Raw genomic sequence first — 24,764 nt, forward strand, 5'->3', positions numbered from 1 at the left:
CTTGAGTTGCTATTTTTCTTACCCTGGCTCAGTTCCCTCATCAGCATTCCTTACCAGACTCTCCTGGACAGTCGAGTTTGCAACTGCCACTCTACAGAGAAAAACTTGGCGATCGTTTTACAAAATCCTCTTCAGAGTGTTCCTTACCCTGGTTCTCCTGCTCATCAAGTCTCTAGACTAAGTACATAATCAGATGTTGTTCAACACTCATTTTATTTCTTTAACTATTTCTTCAACTTTTCAAGTGTGCCTTTATCTTAAATCCGTTTAGTCCACACAAACCAGATTGCTCATTGGTTGGCCCTGAATATGACCTATTTTCGGTTACATTTCTTACATCTCTAGAATCTCTCCATCTAGAACACGTGCCAGCTCTCCAAACTCTGGCTGTCCACTTGCACCCGCCCTCAGGTCCAGTTCAACTCCCCTACCTTTTCCCCTGAAGCCATCCAGACTTCTCTAGCCACCGCCCCCCCACCTGAACCTCTGTAAGGCCCCTCAAGCTTTTACCTTACCTTACAATACTGCTTTCTAGGTGGCTCAGTGGATTAAGAATCCGCCTGCAATGCAGGAGACGTGGGAGACTCTGGTTCGATCTCTGGGTTGGGAAGATTCCCCTGGAAGAGGGCATGACAACCCCACTCCAGTATTCTTGCCTGGAGAATCCCATCGACAGAGGAGCCTGGTGGGCTGCAGTCCAGAGGGTCGCAAACACTCAGACCTGAGTGAAGAGACTGAGCACGCACACACTGCTTTCTATCTTTGAACTCCTTGAAAGCGGAATCCTGTCTAATTTATCTTCCTTTTCCCATTAGCAGAGTGCCAAGCAGAAAGCACTAATCATTTGTACAATAAATGAAGAGAGATTCTACTTGAAATTAACTGTAAAGCAAGGAGCTGAAAGTATGTAACTCCCTCTAGGATACGGATGGTTGTTTTCAACGCTCAAGCTGCACAGATGTGCGCTTGTTTGGGGCCTTGTTTTGTATTTGTTTGACCTCTTACTCCCAACACTTGCTTTCCCATACACGTGTCCAGTGGAAACATGCCCATTCATTCCGTGTGTTTTGCCAGTTCCTTATTTAGTAATCTAGTCCAGTAGATTTTCTTTTATTTTTTTTTTCCTTAAAATGTTACACAAAACAAATTTAATTCTTGGTTCTAGATTAGTGCCATAACAAAATTTGGGATTTTTCTTATTTTTACTTGACTATAAGCCCTTTAGGGTAAGAACACTTAGCCACCATGTCTTACCATATCTTATATACTATGCAATAAATGTTTTTGTAATAAGTGTCTTTACTCTATTTTTAGAATCTGGACATTGAATTCTCGAGCCAGAATATATCTTTGTAATTTTGGAATAAGTATTACTTTCTACCCATTGTAAAGGCAATGTGCTTTTCTCTAAAATGAAAAAAAGAAAGGCAAGAGTGTATGCAGAGACATTAAATTTCTTAAGCAAGTTTTCATACAACTAGTTAGTGTAATCATCTGTACTATTTAAGTTGTGAACGGACTGAGCAGAAAATAGAAGTGCATTTTGGAAAATGATCTTGTATAACCACCTGCTGCTCTAGGCAAGGGTGTCCTGAAGTCTCCAGTCCTCCATCAAGCTTCTCAATTGGCCCTGCTGGAGAGCTATGTGCTAAAGCACCAACGGTGCACATACAAAATTTCCACTTGCCACTTAGCAGTTTCACTCCCAAGGTCAAAGAAGATTAACTTTTTCTTTTTATAAGCAACCTTTCAACCATGAGCTTGCCTCCAGCAGGGCTGCCTCCATGCTCCTGATCCTTACCTTCTATGTCAGCCCAACACATTTTGATTTTAAAATGAGTAAATAAATAAAAATAAAGACAGGTTTTTCTTCTAGAGAGTAAGATTTCAGAGCCTAAAGAGCCCACAGGCAGATCACCTACAACTGCCCAACTTAGTCATAGGGCCCAACTTGGCAAACTGCAATTCACAAGCCTGTTTTTTTAGTTCCAACCTGTTTCATACTCAAGCTAACCCAGCTATTTGCCTTATTCCCAATTCCATGGGGAAACCAAAGCCTTTCTGGCTGAATCGCAGACACAACGCCCTATATTCAGGCACAGCTTTGGCTTTGGCATTGACTAGAAGCACCGACGCTGGTAGCCTCCCCTTTGGTTGTCTCTGTCACTAGACACTAGAGTGCCTGTCTTAAGCACCCAGTCCAGGCCTGTTTCCACCAAGTCCTGCCCCCTTCTGTTCTTAGTTCAAAGCTCATTTCCTCTGTCTTGGCTGTTTCCAGGCAGATTCACTTGTTCTCTTTCTCTCGCAAACCTGGGCAACTACACTGTGTCTTGGTCTCATTTCCTGATGTCAGTCAGCTTCAATGCCTCTTAATCCTCTGTCAATAGATGGGAAGACACATTTTGATTGGTGGCCAAACCTTTGTGGTTCTAATCTAAGGGATAAAGAGGTGAGCAAAGGCTAAAAGGAATTTAGGAGGCATTAATGTACTTTGGGTAAGGAAAGTGAACGCAATGTAGAATGGGGAGAGAAATGAGCCACTAAGTTTAGAGTATTAGTTATTCAGTCTGTGTAAATAAAAAGCAGACTCTAAGGCAGTATTTTTCAAAATGTGGTTCAAGGGCCACCTTTCTTAGAATCATTTGTAGCAAGGTGGTGAGGGGGAGGAGAAAAGACTGCTTGATCAAGTCCTGGACTCTACCCCAGATTGAACTGAAACCTCTGAGCATCTATAAGAATATGAGTTTTTGATAAATTCCCAATTCTTTTTGTAATGCACTTTCAAATTTAAGAACACTGTACACTTGTCTATATTGTCCTTTGAAAGCAGTTCTTCTTTATTGTCTACTGGATGAGTGTTTAATATTTAAGTTTTTTTCTATATTTAGTATAGTATTTAATAGATGCTCTTATGCTCAGTTGGTAAAGCATATGCCTGCAATGAGGGAGACCTGGGTTCAATTCCTGGGTCAGAAAGTTCCCCTGGAAAAGGAAATGGCGATCCACTCCAGTGTTCTTGCCTGGAGAATCCCATGGACAAAGAAGCCTGGCAGGCTACAGTTCATGGGATCACAAGAGTCAGACACGACTTAGAGCTTTTTCTTTCTTTTCTTATAGGCACTGGGAGACATAGCAAAGAATGAATGGGAAAATTCCTTCTTTGTGAATCTTACATTCTAAAGGGACAGAGATCTGTAGTCATCACAACAAGAAAATAAAATGAAAATCAAAGAAGAGTTTTAGCCACCTCCTGGGGAGTAAAGGTTACACACATACACACACATACATATATATATACACATACACACATAAGTGTATTAATACATATATATTTATATGTATTTCTATATTCATATACAATAATAAAACATACAAGAAAAATTTAACAATACTTAGAATGATTAATGTTCTTTCAATTTCCAGAAGTTACTTTGGAATATTACTGCAGATTCTTCTAAAGTCTTTTAGAATATAACTTTAAGGGCTTGTGTCTAGCCTATAAAATATATATCTGTTTGCACTGAGAGAAAAATTCATAGTGACAAACATAAATCTTAATTCACTCCATCACACAGCAGCACCAAGAGAAAGCCTGTGAGCCAGCAGTCACCAGGGCGCATGCCCAGAGTAGACACAGGCTTGATGTATGCACATGGCTGCTCCCAGGCTTCAAATTAAACCCTTACCACCCAGCCAATCCTAGACACACTTGAGATTGCTGGTTCTACACTCCACCATTCCACTACTAATGTATAGGAGAGTCATGAATGTATGCTTCTCTGGATTTAAATAAAAATTGGTGTGGGGAGGAGGTGAAAAGCGTAAAAGCATCTGTGAGTCAAGCTGCCAGCCTCACTCACCTTCTTTGCTTTTGCACAAAGATATGTTTCATTTGGGAGTGTGAGTATATGTGTGACCAATGTGAATGCTGAGGACTTTAAAATCAGCCAGCAATTTCTGGACCATTTCAGCTGTGTTTCTACTTCACAGGGCCTCTGAGGGACTGCTGGGAGCAGGTGTGAAGCTCCAGTTTATTAACAAGTTAAGTCAATGTTGCTGTGCATTTTGAGATGCCTAACAGCCTGACCAGTCTCAATGAATATAGAATAGCACTGCACCAGAAAGACACATAAAAAATTGAAATACTACCATTATTACTATTAGAAACAGCACCTTTTGGATGTGTACTATATTCCAGGCATGGTGCTAAGTAATTTAGAAGCATCATCAGGTTTATTTCTTTAGATAAATTAGTAAAAGTAATTTTTTTCTAGATAAGGAACATTGAAGTTATAGCTGACTGTGAGAATCCAATTTTTGTCAAAGAGTCTCTAGTTGTCTTCTTCATATGTTGGTTTAAATTCCTTGCTTTGCCTCGCCAACAGAGGTTAAGATCTGGGCCCTGCCTGTATGCTGACTACAGTATAATCCATGAGGCTTGATTATCCATGAAAAGTTCCAGAAGGCTATCAACTCCACCACGGCAGGTGGAATGTTAACATTTATTTTTACTATGTTTTGAGATGGCACCAGAAGGAAAAAAATAGAACACAAAGTATTAATGTGAGACAGAATTAAATAAACTAGTCCAGGACTATAAATTTTACTTAAAAAAAAAAACAAAACAAAACCATGGGGACCAAGGACATAATCTGATTTTATATGTTCTCCCATATCTCCTTTTGTATTCAGGCTATTGCTCCAACCATATAACTTTTTTTTTAGCCGCTCCTCATGGCATGCGGAAACTTAGTTCACTGACCAGATATCCAAACTGTGCCCCTCTAATGGAAACTTCAAGTCTTAATCACAGGACTGCCAGAGAAGTCCCAAGGCATATGATTTTGATGCATGGTTCCTAGTCAAATAGAGTTCATCTGACATTTTCATTCTTTCTAGAACCTTTTGCCTATGTAACCAGCCTGCTGGACAGGCTCAGAACTGGGAGAAATTGTAACTGTGGCTGGATGGAACGGATTTTATAACTTGGAGGTGTTATGTTTGGTTGCCCTAAAGTTGCATTACAGCCCTGGGATAAAATGAAGGTTTACTGAAAAAAAGAAAATATATGTAAATAATGACTCCCGTTATTCTGACTCATGCTTGTATAAACTGCATACAAAATAAAGCTTTTCCTTTCACAGTTGTTATAGGGGAGAGGGAAGGGGGAATACAGATTTCTCACAAGTGGATTTCTGATAATTTAGCTCATTATTGAAAGATGTATAGAGTCCTTTCTAAACCTTTCTCATTCCTTTTATAAATTAGGAGAGTGATTCAAACCTGCGTGTGCCGAGGAAAGTCAAAGAATCCAGGCAGCTCCCACCAAAAGAAACAACAGAATTCATTCTGAGAAGACTGGAGAAACATGTGAGTAATTTGCAAATATCTGAAGCCCTATCATGAGGGGAAACCCAGACTTGTAGTTTTGTTCCCAAGGAACAACAATGATAAGTAAGTGTTCCGGTTATTATGGAGTACCCACCAGTATCAGGCACCTTGCAAAAGCTTTAATACATTATCTCTAACTCTTACATCAACCTCTAAGTAGATAAGATTATTCCATTTTATAAGTGGAACCAAGGCTGGGGTCGGGGCTAGGGGTGCAGAGGTTTTAAGTTGCATATCCAAAGTCACACTCTGAGTAACAGACAGGGATTTTGATCCAGGTCTTTCTTACTTCAGTGAGCCATAGTTCCGCCCTTCCAACTGCTCAGGACAAAACCCTTGAAGTCACCTTTGAGTCCTTTTTCTCTCACACCCTACATCTAATCCTTTAGCAGACATATCTGTTCTATTTTTAAAATGTATTAAGAATTGAAATAGTTCTCACCACCTCTGGTGTCTCCGGCTTGCTCTAACCTCTTATCCCTCAGCACACACATCCCACCTGAATGATTACTGGTAGCTTCCTCCAAACTGCTCTTCCAGTCTCTGCCCATGGCTCCTGCTGGCCTCCGTGTGACTTTGCGACTGAAGTTCTTGAAACGCTAAGTTCGAGTGTATCACTTCTTTGTTCATAAGTATCCCAGTTCAATATGGATGAAAGTCAAGGTTATAGTTCTAGTTGTCTGTACAAAACCCCACCAGTCTGGTTGCTATTTCCCACCTTGCCATTCCTCAAATCCATGGCTTCTGCATCTGCTGCACTGTCTACTTGGCATTCTCTTTCCTGAAACGTCAGCTCACTTTTACCTCCTTCAGGTCATTACTCAAAGTCACCATCTCATCAAGGCTTTCCTGACCTCTGGATTTTAAATCGCAACTTGTCCGCTGAACTTTTATCAATAGCCTCAGATACGCAGATGACACCACCCTTATGGCAGAAACGAAAAGAACTAAAGAGCCTCTTGGTAAAAGTGAAAGAGGAGAGTGAAAAGGTCGGCTTAAAGCTCAACATTCAGAAAACTAAGATCGTGGCATCTGGTCCCATCACTTCATGGCAAATAGATGGGGAAACAATGGAAACAGTGAGAGATTTTATCTTTGGGGCTCCAAAATCACTGCAGATGGTGACTGCAGCCATGAAATTAAAAGACGCTTGCTTCTTGGAAGAAAAGCTATGACCAACCAAGACAGCATATTAAAAAACAGAGACATTACTTTACCAACAAAGGTCCATCTCGTCAAAGCTATGGTTTTTCTAGGAGTCATGTATGGATGTGAGAGCTGGACTAGGAAGAAAGCTGAGTGCAGAAGAATTGATGCTTTTGAACTGTGGTGTTGGAGAAGACTCTTGAGAGTCCCTTGGACTGCAAGGAGATCCAACCAGTCCATCCTAAAGGAGATCAGTCCTAGGTGTTCATTGGAAGGACTGATGCTAAAGCTGAAACTCCAATACTTTGGCCACCTGATGAGAAGAGCTGACTCATTGGAAAAGACCCTGATGTTGGGAGGGATTGGGGGCAGGAGGAGAAGGGGATGACAGAGGATGAATGGTTGGATGGCATCACTGACTCAAAGGACATGAGTGTGAGTAAACTCTGGGAGTTGGTGATGGACAGGGAAGCCTGGTGTGCTGCAGTCCATGGGGTCGCAGAGTTGGACATGACTGAGCAACTGAACTGAATTGAACTACTGAACTTTACTTTTTTCCCAAAGCACTTATTACCATCTAAGAGACATACATACCTTTTTTTTTTTTTTTTTTTGCTTTTCTGATATCTTCTCCTTTCCAAGAACAATATAAGTTCTTTGAGAGCAGGGATTTAGTTTATTTCTGTTTACTTCTTTCTTATTGGCACCTAAAATGTCTGGTACTTACTAAAGTGAAAGTGAAAGTCGCTCAGTTGTGTCCAGCTTTTTGTGACCCCATGGACTACACAGTCCATGGAATTCTCCTGGCCAGAATACTAGAGTGGGTAGTCTTTCCCTTCTCCAGGGGATCTTCCCAACCCAGGGATCGAACCCAGGTCTCCTGCATTGCAGGCAGATTCTTTACCAACTGAGCCACTAGGGAAGCCCGAGCATACTTACTAGGCATTCCATAAATGTCTGTTGAATACATGACTATATCTCAATGATGTTGAAATTGAATCTTGGAGACCAAGTTTCGGGTGAAGTAGAAAAGAATAGCTTCATTGCTTTGCCAGGCAAAGGCAGACATAAGAGGCTCCTGCTCTTGAAAACTATGTGTCCCAACCCTGGAGAGTTTGGTGAGGAGTTTTATGACAGTGATTCAAGGGTGGGTTTACTGGGTTGGGAACATACCCTGGAGAAGGGAAAGGCTACCCACTCCAACATTCTGGCCTGGAGAATTACAAGGACTGTATAGTCCATGAGATCGCAAAGAGTAGGACAGGACTGAGTGACTTTCGCTTTGCTGATAAGGTTAGGATATGTGCAGGGACTTTAAACTTGTCTCATGTAATCGTGTTGATGAGTTTCTCTGGATCCTTTAGCCTAGCCTCATGTGGTGCTCTCTGGCATGATGACTGCTGTTCATTTGCTGGGTTTTAGTTTTATCAAGGGTTTCAAGACATTGTTAAGTGTATCCCTTGAGAACCCTGCCCCAAGGCTGAACTACTGTTTTTTGGCTGTTCCTCCCTTGAGTTTGCATCTCCTCCTTCCCGGATTAGCGACTGTTCCACTGATTGAATTTGCACTTTGGAATTCAGGGAAGTTCATAGAATCTAGAGTTTGTCCCCTATAAGAACCAGGGGACACAGAAGTCTCCTTGACTAGGAGCCCCATATGATCCTGTTTAGTTTCATTAACACCATGGGGTCTTACTGATTCACCCTAGCATAAAGGAGACTAAGCCTTCAGCAGTACGGGAACACAAACTATCAGAGCCAAAATCTTTATTCAAAATTATCTTATTCTCCAATCAGAAGCAGTGGGGAGGGGGGAACACTACAGAGACTTTCTCACAGTGGTTTCAAAAATATAACAGAGCTATGTGAACTCAGACAGACTGCACAAACCAGGGAAAGTAACACAGGAGAGGAGGAGGTGGTAAATTCCTAAACTCAGAAGAATCTCCCAAGCCTGGAATTCTGTGATTCGCAGGCATGTTCCACCCTGAGCTGGACCCATGTCCTGATTGAGCCCATAAAATCTTCTCCAGCAGGATGCTCTGAGCTATATTCCAGCAAATCTAGGGCATGGCACCATCTGTTTCTATATAAGGGACATGGAACATCTTCTAGTATCAGACTAAAGGTTGAAGAATGAAAGAGTAAATATCTTGTTATGGTCCAGGTCCTAAGAAATAGGGAAAGTCAGTAGCCAGAGTGAGTCTTTTGGGAGAGTCAAAAGCAAGGCATGTGGGACAGCAAGCCTGCCTTTGTGGCACGCATCACTGCATTTTCCTGTCTCTGCAGTGGGTGAGCAGACCTTTAGAGGAGATACTTAAAGGTCTATGGAAGTGTCTGAAAGATTTGATGACTAATCCCACCCCCTCCACCCCATATCTAGGACCTTGCAAGTGATCTCAAATTTTCTGTACAAATATAATAAAATGATGTTTTTGTTTACAATACATTCATTTTTATCCAAGGTTTACAAAATATTAAAACTTTTCCCTTTGTTAATGAAGCAACAAGAAAATACAACCTGTGCCCAAGAAACTCTTTACAACTCCAACTCTCAAACTTTCTCATTTTTAACAGTCATGGCTATCTAAATTCAAAGACTTTTGCCAATGCAGAGAATACTAAGTACAGTTGCCTCTGGATCTGAACTGAAACAGAATTAAAATTCTTAAAATTATATTTCATTCCACACTTCAAAAGGAAACTTTTGAAGTCAACATAACTCACACATCAAAACCTCCAATGAAAGACCTCATTGGCTATAAGATACAACTAGTTGATTTCAGAAGCTTTACAAGGGATGGCATTTTTATAGACCTGAGGAAAATTGTTCTTAAAACAACTTCAGAGTTCTTAGAATTGCTGATTTAATTGCACTGTTTATTGTACCCAAAGGATTCAGAAAGGTGCAATGTCTCTCATTTTCTTTTTCTCTTGTCTTTAAACCAACGATAAATTATCTCAAAGGCAAATCTGAACCTTGGATGAAAAACATAAGGAATACACCTGGAACTGAATTTAGCAAGGAGCTGTATGAATCAATGGATAATTATGAAATTATGCACTATAATAAGCTCTTTGTTATAAATACACAAACATTAAAGTATGAAAGAAACAAACATTCCGAAAGCCTTTAAAACTGGCAGCAGGGTGAGACTTTGAAGTGTTTTGGACCCTGGCTATCTTGTTGTTTGATTGTGATAAAGGTCAAATTGAAGACCCTACCTACAAAGAAATAAACATTCTTCCATCTTTAGTCATAGACTTAATTGCTCCGAATCACACAATTAGTAGAGAGTAGATACCAAGTTTGGAGAAGGCAATGGTATCCCACTCCAGTACTCTTGCCTGGAAAATCCCATGGAGGGAGGAGCCTGGAAGGCTGCAGTCCATGGGTTCATGAGGGTCAGACATGACTGAGCGACTTCACGTTCACTTTTCACTTTCATGCATTGGAGAAGGAAATGGCAACCCATTCCAGTGTTCTTGCCTGGAGAATCCCAGGGACAGGGGAGCCTGTTGGGCTTCCGTCTATGGGGTCGCACAGAGTCAGACACGACTGAAGCAACTTAGCAGCAGCAGCAGCAGATACCAAGTTTAATGGTTTAAGAGAGCTATTCCTTCATGATACATAGTAAATACTCATCAAACATTTCTGAAATGAAGAATAATATTATCTTTACTATTCTTCTACAAGATACCATTTATTTTTTTGTCAACTCTGACACACTGACAACTTTCCACGCAAGGACAACCTTGTGTGACCAGGAAGTTCAACCTGGAAAATTCTCAGGATGTTACTTTTGCATATATTTCTGTATGTATGTATGGAAATTTCTGGAAAACCAGTAACTCATTCCAGTGCTAGAGAATGGGTGTGAGAATAGTGACAGAGATGAAAGATGTCAGACTGGCTTGGGTTTAAGGTCAACCCAGGAGAATTCCTGGCACAGGGGTCCTAGGAAGGGTAGATATGATCCCAGCTAATGGTACTTGCTGTTGAAAATTCCCAGTTCAGAGTTCTATGTGGCTTTCCAAGGAATAACACCTGGCTCTCCAGCAAACGAGGGAGGGAACGAGTAGGACTATCTTTCGCATCAACAAATCTATCATAGTGATTTTCTCCATACAGAGCACAGATTTCATGTCCCTTTAGCTGAGACTTGAACAAAAGGAAGGGGTGACAGCATCCAAGAGAGATGATTGAAAACATCTGCTAGAAGTTCAACTCCTTGAACATACACAGTTAAAACCTATGACTGTGGCTATCGCCAACAGTCTTACCAACGTCATTTGGCACTTCAAAGCAAGGTAACAGGAAACGCTTTCCAATTCTTCACTACTAGGTTTTTTGTTTGTTGATCTTTTGAAAAAAAAAAAAAAAACTCCAGGAGATAGAGAAAAATGCTGAAGACTTCTATATAAATCACTCCCCTTGTGTTTACATGTAACTGCCTTGCTGCATTCGTCCAATGATGTCAGTCTGTTTTCCCTTTGCAAGCTCAGCATTGTTATAAATACCATAAAGAACAGCATTTCTTCCACCATCACTATTCCCAAAATGGCTCAAAGCAAACACGTTGCAAAGATTATATACCCTGAAAGGTTTCTTAGCACCCTGACTTTTTAAAAAACTGTATCTATTATTAATAATAAAAATTGGTGGCCACAATTTCCTGGATTGACTTTATTAAGCCACATTGGAATGAATACCTCTCAAAGCAAATGGAATGTGTCTTCTCTTGTCAGTGTTTCACTGGGTAGGGGCCTCTTCCTTGGATGCTTTACCCAAAAAAGGCTAATAAGGGAATTTGAAGCCTTGAGTTGTCTTGGCAGCGCAGTCACCTGTTTCCTGTCATAATGAGTTGTCCTTTGGGTCTTCAGCTCATTGCTTCTTGACAGCTCACTCCTGTCATGCGAGTACATTTTCAGAATAATTGTAGGCAACTGAACCACATTTAATCGTGAACATCAGCATGTCCTTCATGACACTTACACAGAGAAAGCTAGGCTACCTCACTTGTCAACATTTGAGGCGTTTAGTTAAAACCAATTACTCACTTTGAAAATTTGTGAATTATGAGAAAGATAAAGCTTTCCAGTAGAAAATGCATCTTAAACAGCCTCAGTTGTAAGAAAAAGCTCTACTTTTAAAAAGAATGCCAGATAATATTCTTGGAAGGCGTAGCAGAACAAATAAACAATCACTTTGTAAACTTAAATGAAATTACTTCTGTAGATAAGCATTATCAAGTGATATTAAAACTGTAATGTAAATGTATAGAGGGATCTGACATTTGTGAGGTACCAGAGTGACAGCACACAGATGATTTTCTGACAGCAGGCAGAAAATGTAATATCATAGTGGATGATCGGGAAGGCATTACCATGCATAGTCAAAGCAATGCAAATGATGGGAAGCTGGATGGTATGTGTCCCCTAATGTAATACAGTAAAGAGTATAGTTAGTATACACCCCTACCAAAACATTTACTGTGATTTATATAGGTCTTTCCACAAGGACGCAAGACAAATCAAAAAAAAAAAAAAAGAAAGAAATATTCTACAGAACAAGTGGCCCTTTCTTTTCGTCAAGTCAGTGTCACGAAACAAAGAACTCTCCTCAATTGAAAAGGTTTAAAATGACACACACCCCCAGATGCAATCTGTTTTCCTGGATTAGATCCTGCTATGAACAAACCAACAAAAAAGGACATTTTAGAAACAATTTTAAGAAATTTGAATAAATATTAAATAATGATTATTAACTTCGTTAGGTGTAATAATGCCATTTGGATTATGTTGGCGATGCTCTTCTTTTTTACAGATATAAGCTGAAGTATTTGTGAGGCAGGATATCACAATGTCTATAATCTTCCTTAAAATATATCTGTATAATAAAATCAGTTGAAAGGAAGAAAACACTGAAGCAGTTTCTTCAGAATAAGTAAACAAAAGCAGCAGGTGGTATTTTGTCTTCAGATGAAATAGTTCTGGCCTAGGATTTCCCACCAGAACTTCTAAGTCTCCTCTGCAGCATTAATATTGTTTTAAAAGAATGATAAGTTCTTTTCATAAATTGAACATTTAGTCCTTCTTCTTTATTCACTGTTTTTCAAAAAGAAAGTAGAACACTCAGCAGGAAAGCATTGTTTCCATTCAATTCCTTCTTGTATTTTAAAACTGTAGTTCACAAAGACTAGTCCTCAGAGAAACAGCATAAGCATCACTTGGGAACTTGTTCAGTTCAGTTCATTTCAGTTGTTCAGTCGTGTCCGACCCTTTGCGATCCCATGGACTGCAGCACTCCAGGCCTTCCTGTCCATCACCTGCTCCCAGAGCCTAGTCAAACTCATGTCCATTGAGTCGGTGATGCCATGCAACCATCTCATCCTCTGTCATCCCCTTCTCCTCCTGCCCCCAATCCCTCCCAGCATCAGGGTCTTTTCCAATGAGTCGGATCTTTGCATCAAGTGGCCAAAGTATTGGAGTGTCAGCATCAGTCCTTCCAATGAATATTCAGGACTGATCTCCTTTAGGATGGACTGGCTGAATCTCCTTGCAGTCCAAGGGACTCTTAAGAGTCTTCTCCAACACCACAGTTCAAAAGTTAGGAACATAAATTATGGCCCCTGACCCTAGGCCTAAAGGATCGGGAACTCTGGGGGTGGATCCCAAGAGCTGTGTGTGTGAAGCCTTCCACCTGAGGTTGATCACACAGAGATCTGACAGCCCTTGTTCTAGAATTCCCATTTCTCCCCACATCATTCACTTAATCACTGCTAAGCGGGCCTGTACATTAGAGAGAAAATAAAGGAAGACTCAGAATTATAGGCCCACTCCAGTGTTCTTGCCTGGAGAATCCCAGGGACGGGGGAGCCTGGTTGGCTGCCGTCATGGGGTTGCACAGAGTCGGACACGACTGTGCAGCAGCAGAATTATAGAACTGATATGTAATTTTAATACTTCTCTGTCAATGTTTTTAGCTATGATTTGAGAAATTAAGAAAACAATACTTGTTACTCTGGCTGTTCCATTATGCTTACAACACAATATTTTGGAGCATTATTGAAAACAGTAGATATGTTCCGTGTAATCATTAGTATACTTTCCAGACTCCAGGAGAGTCCTCTGCTGCAAGATAAGAGAGGGTGCATTTTGCGGCAACACTATAAATTATCCCTGCCCTCAAACATTTCACAAGATTCCAACTAAAGGGAACTTGCAGCACACCTATTTCCAGGGCTCCCATTCTCTGCTGGTCTGCCCTGTCTCCCCACTAAACAGTGCATTTGAAAGACTAGTGACACGTCTAAATTCTGTAAAAACCCACTGAGTCACATATGTGACTTCTGGGTACTCAGCAAATGTGAGGCACTGTGATGCTGATGCTTTCCAGTTATCCATGGGAAGTCAGAGCCCTAAGCAACCCCATAATACCATCACCGACTAATGTGCCAAGCTAGAGACTTAAACTGTTGTGTCTGACAATGCCCCAAGCAGGGTTTTGACCCCTGGACTTCCCACCAACTGCAGAGAATGTGTAATATAGAATTATAGTTCAGTCCTCACGTCAGACATTTAGGGACACATTTAACTTCTTGATGTTCATATAAAAGGCGTCCGGGACTAACTAAAATCAGATACTATCCATGGCACCAAATGGCATTGTACAAGGTTTGTGTTAAAGCATGACCATCCTGGTTCCTTATTCTGTTCTTTCAGGAATGAGAGTCTCTAAGGCTGCCCGTAAGCCACAGGCACCAGTCCTCACTGTCTGGGAATTTTGTGATGCTCTGCACAAACCCTCCATAAGACCACCTGTGAAACAGCATTCACTTACCTTCACATATCCTTCTGTTTAATTACAATTCATAGTAGTTAATGAGAACATGCAACATTGAGGGCAGATGTCAAGAAGGGAAAAAAAAAAGGATATTAAATAATCCTGATGCAAAAAAATTCAACTTAAGTATAAATCGATGAAAATGAAATAAGTAAATGAAACTTGAGAGAGAAGGCACCAGGGAAAGGACAGCAAAGGTAGTAATGAGCTGCCACACCTGACAGGCTCCACAGTACAGTTGCCCTATTTTTACTCTTTGGTTCTCTATTCTTCAAATGCACTTATGGAACTAATTATAATATGACCATCTGCCTCATACTATAGAGCCTTAAGAAAGGTGTCCCCACCTTCTAAACATCTTCTATCTGAAATCGCAAACTGCCTACAGAAGCAATTACTCTGTACATTTACATATATGTAAATATATGTATACATGTATTACACATAAGTCTATACACATGTATAGCAAAGTTTAAAGCACAACATTAGATCAGCGAGATATGGATTTGAATTCCATCTTTGCAATTTACAAGTCCAATGATAGATGACAGGCAGTTACTTAATCCGTGTAAACCTTAGATCTTCCCTCTATAAATGAACTGGGAGTTTGGGGTTGACATATATGCACTACTATTATAAAATAGGTAACGAAAGAGAACCTACTCTAGAGCACAGAGAATTCTAGTCAGTGCTCTGTGCAGACCTGAGAGGGAAATCCACAAAAGGGGAGAGGTATGTATATGTCTGATTCACTTCGCTGTACAGCAGAAGCTAACACAACATTGTATAGCGACTGTACCCCAGTAAAAATTTTGAAAGGCATATGAGGATAATAATACCTCTACCAGTATTGATCCAAGGATTAAATTAGATAATATATGCTTAAAGACTTTCACAATTTCTAGTGGAAAGTCACTACTCAGTAAACGGTAGTTATTATTGTTAATGTTAATGTTTTATAATCCTCTCTGTCCATTGAAATTTCTCCACTTGCTTTCCTTGTTCTCACATTACAAACATTAAAACCTGAACTTTTTAGTATCGAGCTTGATTATTTTGTATGTTTATTGAAAAGCATCGCTAATATTAAACTGTAAAAAAATACACCATTATGAATCACGTATTTGCCCCTCTTGCCACATCTCTCAGTTACTTTTAGTAATTTGCCACAATTCTTCAGACAGCATTCCTATGAATGAAAGGTTAGAACTGGTTGGCAGATCAGTTATCTGGGATCCACAGTGCAAAATGAATTGTGTGCCTGGGTTGGCTTCAGTGTAAACCAAAGAACTCTGTGTGTGTGTGCATGTATGTCTGTGTGCAGGTGTGTGTGTGTTTGTGTGCAGGTGTGTGTGTGTTTGTGAGAGAGACAGAGAAACTTAGAGAAACAGAGAGACAAAGAAAGAAATAAGAGGGGAAGGAAGGGCAGACAGAGATAGATTAAGAAAAAGAATCAACGTCATAAATACTTTATACTCAGAAAGTTTCAAAAATATCAATTAATAGACATGGGCAAGAATGGGGAAATAAAAGTCATATAAAATAAGTAGATATAAATTGTAGAATAGGTAAATATAAATTATATTTACTTCATCCTGCAATAATGCTTGGGATAGTTTTGCCTTATATGTGAATTACAAGTGTTTCAAGAGTAGCGGCAAAGGACAGGACAGAGGGAAGTGAAGGAGAGGAGAAGGAAGGGAAGGGAAGGAAGAATGAGCTCTTCAGTGTTCCTGGCCTTTCTTTCCTCCCCTTCTCCAAGGGGATTCTCTTTTTGTCTGCACAGTTTCTCACCCTCGTCCTTCCCCAGAGGACTGGAGATGATGGAGATTATGGATGGTGATGCATACTCTTGAGGAGAGGTGTGGAGAGACAGAAGTCTAGAGGCTGCAGGAAGTGGAGAGGAGGAGGAGACTTAAGGGACCAAGGAGAAGGTTGGGAGGGGACTTTTATCCAGAGCAAGGAGGAGAGTCGTGCTGATTTCAGGGAGAGAGAAGAATAGAAACATCTATAACAGGTTAAGAGAGTGGAGATAAGAACAACTAATTCTTCAAGAAATATCAGGAAAAAGACTTCCCTGGTGGTTCAGGAGTTAAAGACTCCACACTTTGAGTGTAGGGGGCAAGTATTCGATCCCTGGTCTGGGAACTAAGATCCCACATGCTGTGCGGTGCAGCCAAAAATTAATATGTATATGTATATATATACACATATCAGGAAAGAGTACATGTCTTCCTCACAGTATTTTGAGAAACTCAAGTTTTTTTAATTGTTTTATCTTCAAATCTCCTTGTTGTTGCAATGTGTTTCCTTGATCAAAACACTCTTTTAAAGCTAGGTTTCAGTGTGGTTGCACAGTTTTAATAACTTCCTGTGTTTTCATTTGACTGACATGCAACTCCCCCCCAATAGATATTTCTGTTCACTGAATTTTCTCAAGCGTTTTCTCTGTATCTATCATCAGTTCACCATCCTATGTATGAATGAACAACTCTCCTTTGCTGTTGTCTTAAAATCTAGGAAATCATCAGATAATTTGCAATCAGGTTCTCATTAAATTGAGCAAGCGGAATATACACATGTGTGTACATGTTTGGACATTCATGCTTGTGAGACGGGTCCTTGGATGGGAAAGTAAATTGTCACATAGCCACAAGAAGCTCTAGTCAAACACGCAGAACTATTAAGGATCATAATCAAGAGAAGTCTCATACTTTTCAAAGTTACACCTTTGCAAATGTGAATACTTTATTAATATAACAAATAAAAGCAAGGAGACAAGTTAAGTGTAGGTTGTGTGGTCCTAGGATTTCATGAACCTAGCCTTGATGGAAGGAAGAAAAGGCAGTAGAATCAATGAACACTATTTCCTACTAAATGGACTTTGTTATATAGATTTCTTTAGCTCACTAGTACATGTGTCTCAAGAAATCACTCATCCTAGAAGAATGTGTATTTGTGTGTGGAGGTGGGGATGTATAATCAACATATTACAGGAAATCATTTTGATTAAAAGCATTGAACTTGAATCCCGGCTCTCTTAAGTAGTCAAATTATACAACATTATTAAATACATTAATAAAATTAATTTTAGATAATTGTTTTGAAGATTAAATGTAGGATTTGTAAAAAAAACCTTGACATGTTAACTGCACATAGAAAAGAAACAAAAAATAATCAATCACAAATACTTGTATAGCATTGACTGTGTGTTGAACTCTGGTCTAAGAACTTGTATATATTAACATATTAAATACTCACAACAAATTTACAAATCAGGTACCATTATTACCTCTGTTTAACACGAAGGAACCGAAGCATAGAGAGCTTAAGTAACTCCTCCAAAGCTATACGGTTACAATATGTTAAGAGTTAGGGTTAAAACTCAGATTCACTGGTTTGTAAAATCTGTGTACTAGATTATCTTCTTAATAAACAATTACACTGTCATTAATGTGTGAAATAAAAGGTATGTGCCAACATGAAAACTGGGTTCCCTAGACTTTGCAGCTATATATACACACATATATTGAAGAACTGGATCTTGCACTAAATTGCCTATAAACAGTCAGGCCTATTTTTCTTTATGATGGCCCCATAAACTACTAGTAGGGTGCTGAAGAAAATATAGATTTGAAGCAGTAAAAATCAAGACAAAATGAAAGACCTGAAGCTTTAAAGCTTCTTTTGAGACAGATAAATAACTGCAGTCTTTTTGTGTCTCAAAAGCAAACTAAGTAGGTTTTACCACACAAAACCGTCTCATTTTTAAGTTTTAGTTAATAGTCCTTGAGCCATTGACACCCAGATTATATTTTTTAAAAATAGTGTCAGAGAAGAGAGTTTATTCCATAGATAAAAATATAATATTTGGGACATATTTTTACTAAAAAATATTATTTATCTGAAATCAAAATTTAACTGAGTGTTCTATATTTCATCTAACAACCCTAGAGTCAAAATAAATGTAATTTAAGCTTTAGAGATTAGTATATATGGCATTTATGAATTCTACCAATTTTTTAAAATTTGAGAAATTTGTCCTAAAAACATAAGCTTACATCTTATGTCTTTTGATAGAGTTCACCCTCTTTATATTTTTAAAATAGGCATCAGAAATCATGAACAAAAATTAGTAGGATAAATAAAGCTTTACACTTCTTTAATGCTTCTTCAAAGAAGAGCTCAGTGTACTAGATTAAAAGTTAGATTTTGAAATTCTTATCCATGAACTTCATCCTCAACTTGACTAGTTCTTTCTGGACATTAAGTTAAATCCTCTCAATGCCATGAGAGCCAATTTGTCATCTTGAGATACTCAAAACAAAACTTTACATACAAAGAAATAGCTCTGTAAAGCAGTACTGTATACCATGTAGCAATATAAATCAACAAGAGAGGGAAAAAATGTATCCTCAGAAGGAAAAAGGGAGGAAAGAGAGGATAGCAGGATGGAAAATCTCAATTTGATCAGTAAAAACAGAACTTCCTTGAGTGCCATGTTTTCCACTGAAACTGAAATGAGAACTAGGCAGGTTGTCAACCTATGCATTTCAAATGTTGTTTTCTGAGTTTATGATAGTAAGCACGTTATGTAGGTCCATTTTTCACCCATGAAGATCTGTCATTCAGCCAGAGCAACTCCCAGCCAAAACTCCCATTATTGTACGCCTGTCCTTCCAGGGGAGACATCATCTTTTTCAAAACACAAGGGAGCCACAGTTTGGGCTCTGTGTCAGGCAGCTGTTCTGTGAAGAGAGGGTCTCCTGCCGATAAATGACACAAGCCCTCTGCCACGCTCTTGCAGGTGCTTGCTTATGTGCTGGAAGGAAGAAATTTCTGATCTTTAACGTATGTGATAATGGGCTTACTGTTCATCTGGTGAAGCACCACAGAGTTTTACACATTGACTGTAAAAGGAAAGAACCGTGTCTTCTCAACTCAATTAGTTTTGCATTCTCACCATTATTAGTGACATTCGTAATATATAGTTTATTCTGAAACTGTTTCCAGGCTTTTTTTCTTTTTCGAGGATCTTAGTGGAACATGTCTGGCTGCATAACCAAGCACAAATCATGGTAACCATTCTGTATAATATTATTGCAATATTGGTACCCAAATGTCTATGATGCTGCACTAGAAAAACACTCATTCATTCAAGTGTATCCAAGTAATTAACATGGAAAAAAATCAAATTCAATTCCACAAAAGCTGTTTGCAGACCTTTTTCTTCCTCTTTCTTCATTATGCTATTATCTTAAACACTTTCATTATAGTTACTCTTTCTGTCTTGTATATAGTTCCTCTCACACATTCTAATTGTACATAATTTTTAAATGGGGCTTCCCAGGGGGTGCAATGGTAAAGAATTCACCTGTAAATGCAGGAAAGATGGGTTCAACCCCTGGGTCAGGAAGATCTTCTGAAGAAGGAAATGACAACTCACTCCAATATTCTTGCCTGGAAAATTCCATAGACAGAGGAGCCTGGCAAGCTGCAGTTCATGGGGTCACAAAGAGCTGGACATGACGAGTGGCTATGCACACACAGCACACAACTTTTAAATGCATTTTGAACAATCAATATTCAATTATATTCTTCCATCTGTTCATCATCTCTTGTGTTCTTCATACCTTCCATTTCCATGTTTCCATCTGAGATCATTTTCTTTCTACATAAAGAAATTCCGTTAACATTTCTCTTAAAACATGCCTGCTGATGACTAATTTTCTCAGGTCATGTATTCTAAAAGATATTTTTTAAGGATATTTTCCCTGGGATAGAATTCCAGATGGAAGGTTTTGTTTGGTTTTCCTTTCAGCACTTTAAAGTTGTCATTCCATTATTTCCTGTTTCTGTTGTTACTCTTGCTTCTTTGAAGGTCCAGTGTCTTTTTCTCAGGCTGCTTTTCTTCTCTTTGGCTTTAGGAGTTTCATTGCTGTGTGTCTAGTTAGTTTTTTTATCCTGTGTAGGGTTCACAAATTTTGACTCTTTGAGTTAATGTTCTTCTTCAATTTTGGAAAAGAAAAAGTCTGTCGTTATTTCATTTAATATTGCTTCCGTCTCTCTTCTATTGGTACTCAAAGATACACGTATTTTAGAACTTGCCACTGTAGCCCACATGGATCTAAGACTCATTATTTTTTTTAATTTTATTTTATTTTTAAACTTTACATAATTGTATTAGTTTTGCCAAATATCGAAATGAATCCACCACAGGTATACATGTGTTCCCCATCCCGAACCCTCCTCCCTCCTCCCTCCCCATACCATCCCTCTGGGTCGTCCCAGTGCACTAGCCCCAAGCATCCAGTATCGTGCATCGAACCTGGGCTGGCAACTCGTTTCTTACATGATATTTTACATGTTTCAATGTCATTCTCCCAAATCTTCCCACCCTCTCCCTCTCCCACAGAGTCCATAAGACTGTTCTATACATCAGTGTCTCTTTTGCTGTCTCGTACACCGGGTTATTGTTCATTTTTAATGTATTTTAGGGTTCCTTCTATTTGTTTAAGTTTATGAATTTTATTATAACCTATCCTCTTAGTTCCTAATAATGAATTTTTTTGATTCTTAATCTTGTCTTCTAATCTTTACATCTGCCACCAAATCCATCATTTGAGTTCGTTCTCTCCTCAGAACATCTTAAATTCTGATCATTGTCGCTTTGGCAGTAGAGATTAATACAAATTCTGCTCTGCTTTTTAGTGTTCTTTGCTTGTGTTTTTACTTCACTTTTATCCTTATTTAGTATCAAAATTTGGTAAATAACTTGAGAGTGAAACAGCCCTGTGTTTGAAGCTTCTTTGTTTTTTATTTTTTTTAATTTTATTTTATTTTTAAACTTTACATAATTGTATTAGTTTTGCCAAATATCAAAATGAATCCATCACAGGTATACATGTGCTCCCCATCCTGAACCCTCCTCCCTCCTCCCTCCCCATACCATCCCTCTGGGTCGTCCCAGTGCACTAGCCCCAAGCATCCAGTATCGTGCATCGAACCTGGACTGGCATCTCGTTTCATACATGATATTTTACATGTTTCAATGCCATTCTCCCAAATCTTCCCACCCTCTCCTTTTCCCACAGAGTCCATAAGACTGTTCCATACATCAGTGTCTCTTTTGCTGTCTCATACACAGGGTTATTGTTATCATCTTTCTAAATTCCATATATATGCGTTAGTATACTGTATTGGTGTTTTTCCTTCTGGCTTACTTCACTCTGTATAATAGGCTCCAGTTTCATCCACCTCATTAGAACTGATTCAAATGTATTCTTTTTAATGGCTGAGTAATACTCCATTGTGTATATGTACCAAAGCTTTCTTATCCATTCATCTGCTGATGGACATCTAGGTTGCTTCCATGTCCTGGCTATTATAAACAGTGCTGCGATGAACATTGGGGTACACATGTCTCTTTCTCTTCTGGTTTCCTCAGTGTGTATGCCCAGCAGTGGGATTGCTGGATCATAAGGCAGTTCTATTTCCAGTTTTTTAAGGAATCTCCACACTGTTCTCCATAGTGGCTGTACTAGTTTGCATTCCCACCAACAGTGTAAGAGGGTTCCCTTTTCTCTACACCCTCTCCAACATTTATTATTTATAGACTTTTGGATTGCAGCCATTCTGACTGGTGTGAAGTGGTACCTCATAGTGGTCTTGATTTGCATTTCTCTGATAATGAGTGATGTTGAGCATCTTTTCATGTGTTTGTTAGCCATATGTATGTCTTCTTTGGAGAAATGTCTATTTAGTTCTTTGGCCCATTTTTTGATTGGGTCATTTATTTTTCTGGAGTTGAGCTGTAGGAGTTGCTTGTATATTTTTGAGATTAGTTGTTTGTCAGTTGCTTCATTTGCTATTATTTTCTCCCATTCTGAAGGCTGTCTTTTCACCTTGCTTATAGTTTCCTTAGATGTGCAGAAGCTTTTAAGGTTAATTAGGTCCCATTTGTTTATTTTTGCTTTTATTTCCGATATTCTGGGAGGTGGGTCATAGAGGATCCTGCTGTGATGTATGTCAGAGAGTGTTTTGCCTATGTTCTCCTCTAGGAGTTTTATAGTTTCTGGTCTTATGTTTAGATCTTTAATCCATTTTGAGTTTATTTTTGTGTATGGTGTTAGAAAGTGTTCTAGTTTCATTCTTTTACAAGTGTTTGACCAGTTTTCCCAGCACCACTTGTTAAAGAGATTGTCTTTAATCCATTGTATATTCTTGCCTCCTTTGTCAAAGATGAGGTGTCCATATGTGTGTGGATTTATCTCTGGGCTTTCTATTGATCTCCAGTTCCATCAAACTGTTTTCAAGTCTTGCAGAAGCTCTGCTGGTTTTTCTGCCATCAATTACATAACCAGTGTGTTCATCTTCTTGCCTACGCCAAGAATTAATTCCTATACCCAGATGCAAAATGTCCCTTCTCTGGATTATTAACTCTTCCAGGTCTTGTTATTCTTTTGATAGTTCTCGGACACTTTCAACAAATTATTTTTACATTTTATTTGTTTATTCTAGTCTTGGTTGGCCATAGTCACTTCATTCTAGCTAGAAGTTTAAATTTTTATTTACTTAGTTATTTAGCAACAGTTTTTGGCCCCAACTTTCACAGAGAGAATAATTTTTTGTTCAAAATTCTTGGGGAAAAAAGTATACCTCCAGTTTATTTCTAAGCACAAGGGGATCAAAACCATGTTTCTGTTTAGAATGTTTTATTTTTCATTGATCTATTTTCTCAATAGCAGATTCTTCTTTTAATTGTGAACAGATGGAACAAATTACAAAAAACAGAATTTTTACTTTACTGTCAAAATGTTACTTTTTTTACACAGGAACTTACTTTGTGTAATGTGGCTAAAGATTGACTTAGGAAATGCATTTTTGAGACTATTATAGTCAAGAATCTAGTCAGTGAGACCATAATGAGATGTAACTAATTTATAATGAAAACGTGCCAATCCAAAAAGTTCAGCATAAACAATGGCAAATTTATTGTCACTCAATAAATTTGTGAATAAAATTGAGTGACAATAGAGAAGAGAGTGAAAAAGTTGGCTTAAAAACTCAAAGTTCAAAAAACTAATATCATGGCATCTGGTCCCATCACTTCATGGCAAATAGATGGCTAACCAGTGGAAACAGTGGCTGACTTTATTTTCTTGGGCTCAAAAATCACCACAGATGGTGACTGCAGCCATGAAATTAAAAGACGCTTGCTCCTTGGAAGAAAAGTTTTGACCAACCTAGATAGCATATTAAAAAGCAGAGACATTACTTTGCCAACAAAGGTCCATTTAGTTGAAGCTATGGTTTTCCAGTAGTCATGTGCAGATGTGAGAGTTGGACTATAAAGAAAGCTGAGTGCCAAAGAATTGATGCTTTTGAACTGTGGTGTTGGAGAAGACTCTTGAGAACCCCTTGGTCTGCAAGGAGATTCAACCAGTCCATCCTAAAGGAAATCAGTCCTGAATATTCATTGGAAGGACTGATGCTGAAGCTGAAATTCCAATTTGGCCACCTGATGCGAAGAACTGACTCATTTGAAAAGACCCTGGTCCCATCACTTCATGGGAAATGGATGGGGAAACAGTGGAAACAGTGTCAGACTTTATTTTTTTTATCACTGCAGATGGTGACTGCAGCCATGAAATTAAAAGACACTTACTCCTTGGAAGGAAAGTTATGACCAACCTAGATAGCATATTCAAAAGCAGAGATATTACTTTGCCAACAAAAGTCCGTCTAGTCAAGGCTATGATTTTTTCCAGCAGTCGTGTATGGATGTGAGAGTTGGGCTGTGAAGAAAGCTGAGGGCTGAAAAGTTGATGCTTTTAAACTGTGGTGTTGGAGAAGACTCTTGAGAGTCCCTTGGACTGCAAGGAGATCCAACCAGTCCATTCTAAAGGAGATCAGCCCTGGGTGTTCTTTGGAAGGAATAATGCTAAAGCTGAAACTCCAGTACTTTGGCCACCTCATGCGAAGAGTTGACTCATTGGAAAAGACTCTGATGCTGGGAGGGATTGGGGGCAGGAGGAAAAGGGGACGACAGAGGATGAGATGGCTGGATGGCATCACCGACTCACTGGACGTAAGTCTGAGTGAACTCCGGGAGTTGGTGATGGACAGGGAGGCCTGGCGTGCTGCAGTCCATGGGGTCACAAAGAGTTGGACACGACTGAGCAACTGAACTGAGCTGAACTGATTGTCACTCAAGACGGGATTGAGAGAAAATAAGCAAATTTCTAGTAATTCTTGTTTCTAAGTCAGCAGTATGAACTATTTCTCTCAGAATAACCAAAAGAAATAGCATGATTCTAGATCACCTAGAAGTTTCTAGGTTAATGAATCACTGCTACATGATTTTTTTTTTTTTTCTCTTC

The 24,764-nt window shown here is 39.1% G+C and overlaps 2 long non-coding RNA genes across 4 annotated transcripts in view; one reads left to right on the forward strand and one right to left on the reverse strand.

Moving 5' to 3' along the window:
• Window positions 1-1,030, reverse strand: part of LOC147370019 (uncharacterized) — a 66,735-nt gene extending 65,705 nt beyond the window's left edge. For both annotated transcript variants that reach the window (XR_015168309.1, XR_015168308.1), the window contains exon 1: window positions 516-1,030. This is a non-coding gene — a long non-coding RNA (uncharacterized LOC147370019). The remainder of the gene's footprint in view (window positions 1-515) is intronic.
• Window positions 1-24,764, forward strand: part of LOC147370020 (uncharacterized) — a 160,704-nt gene that overhangs the window by 8,380 nt on the left and 127,560 nt on the right. For both annotated transcript variants that reach the window (XR_015168311.1, XR_015168310.1), the window contains exon 2: window positions 5,269-5,370. This is a non-coding gene — a long non-coding RNA (uncharacterized LOC147370020). The remainder of the gene's footprint in view (window positions 1-5,268; window positions 5,371-24,764) is intronic.

Source organism: Bos grunniens, chromosome 7 (assembly GCF_055505025.1).
Source record: "Bos grunniens cultivar Pamir isolate PY7600 chromosome 7, Bosgru_T2T1.0, whole genome shotgun sequence".
Classification (NCBI taxonomy): Eukaryota; Metazoa; Chordata; class Mammalia; order Artiodactyla; family Bovidae; genus Bos; species Bos grunniens.